Genomic DNA, 2007 nt, shown 5'->3' with positions numbered 1-2007 from the left:
TAGACCACGATTATAGCCAAAGATTCCGATTGTCCGAAGAATGCATGGTGCTCTAAAGAAAAAAGAAAAAGATTTCTTTCCTGATCAAGTGTGCCCACTTGTATTTCTGAAAAGAAATGTAAGTGACCCTTGTACAATAGTAGTTATGGCCAATGGTCAGAGTGTAGGGGTCGATAAAATAAGCACATTCATTGCACGGTGAAGTGTGCCCACTTAGTCCCCGAGCCTGGTAGTAGGTGACATAGACACGTGGTGCTAGGGTCTAAAAAGAATTCCTAGTTAAGTTGAGAATCCAATTGTCATACAAGCGATATGAGCTGCACCGGTAGGTGCATCATACCAATGTAGTCCCCGAGCTTGCTGGAAGGTGAGGTATCAGCCTTGTAGCAAGGTCTAAGTGAGAAAAAATAAATGCCTCTCAACTGTATGTGAGTACAAATCACATGTAGCCGAGGAGAGCGGATGAAGAGTGGTCGGGGTAGTCCCCGAGCGTAGCATGGGGAAAACGATGAATCCTTGAGAATAACCGTAGTTGGGACACTCCCTGAGCACGAGGGCGACCGAGACAGTCCCGAGAACGAGAGTGGTCGGAACAGTCCCCGAGCACGATGGTGGTCGGGATAGTCCCCGAGCACAAGGATAGTCGCGATAGTCCCCTAGCCAACCGGTGAAGCCTACAGTCTCGACTAGCCAGGCATCGGCAGGGCCATCTTCTTCAGCTCAATCAATGCTAGAGTCCCTGAGACCCAAGCACGATGTCAGGCCTAGCGAGCAGCAGGCGCTGCATGCCCCGACCAACCAATAGTGTAGGCTATAGCTATAGAAGAAGATGTAGTTGGGTTATTGTAAACTTGGACCTTTTCAAGCAAGCTTGTAATAACGTACTTGTATATCAACATAAGCTTGTTTGTTTTGTAGAAAATGTGTTTAAGCTCGGATATCGTGTTGATGTAACTAAGTTAGAACATGTTGGCGTTCTGTTTAGTTGTACCAGTTTAGTTGACACGTCATCCTGAAAGGTTTATATGGCCCTGGTTTGTCTTGCGGTCGGAGTGTGAGGTGCGTAGCTTGTGCACACGTAGAAACACACAAGTCAAACCAGAGAGCACCTGCCGATCACCCATAGCATAGAGAGTGGATCCCATGCACACGTTGGGAGGAACCAGAGACAGGGCCTGCTCCGAGAACCCAAGAAGGAATGGTGGTCGGTTTTAGCTGGTAGAGTTAGAATAGCAATAGACTTCGAAGTGACACATTAGGGTGGTCGGAGAAATCACAATAACCTTATTGAAATAAATCAAAAGTACAAGAGGGGTACATATCTTAGTAGCTAAGCATAGAAACGCCTAAGCTTGTCGATGTGCTAGGAATTGGGTACGTCTGTGCCGTCTAGGCGAGCTAACCTATAAGATGTAGGGTGTGTAACCTCCTTGATCATGAAGGGTCCTTCCCATGGGGTTGAGAGTTTGTGGACACCAGCCTAATTCATCTTCCACTTTAGGACCAGGTCCCCGACCATGAAGAACCACTCCTTGACGTTCTTGTTGTAGTACCTATGCAAAACAGCAAGGTATTTGGCTGTACGTACGCAAGAATCGAGCTGCTTCTCTTCTACACTATTCACTTCTAGCTCTAGCACTTCAATGGACTTGTCTTTGTCGAAGTTCTCTACCCGTGCTGATCTGAAGGCTATATCTACTGGGAGCACTGCCTCAGTGCCATAAACCATAAAGTATGGTGAACGCCGGTATTACGATTTGTACTGGCCACTCCCACCCTATGAGCATTGCTTTATGGAAATTAGATGCAAGATGGATATAATCAAAAGGAACCTATAAGGCTAGGGTTTCCTATGTATTAGCATATCAAGAGTTTGATAATAGTTGGTCAAGTTTTAACACCATTCCCACACACATTCCACCCCATTCCCGTCCAAAGCCAGGTTTCGATCCTAGGATTGATATACCTCCATCTCCATATCATCACCATACCATCGCTCAGTCGACA

This window comes from Miscanthus floridulus, chromosome 4, assembly GCF_019320115.1.
Source record: "Miscanthus floridulus cultivar M001 chromosome 4, ASM1932011v1, whole genome shotgun sequence".
Lineage (NCBI taxonomy): Eukaryota > Viridiplantae > Streptophyta > Magnoliopsida > Poales > Poaceae > Miscanthus > Miscanthus floridulus.
Note: the sequence above shows the minus strand (reverse complement) of the source record.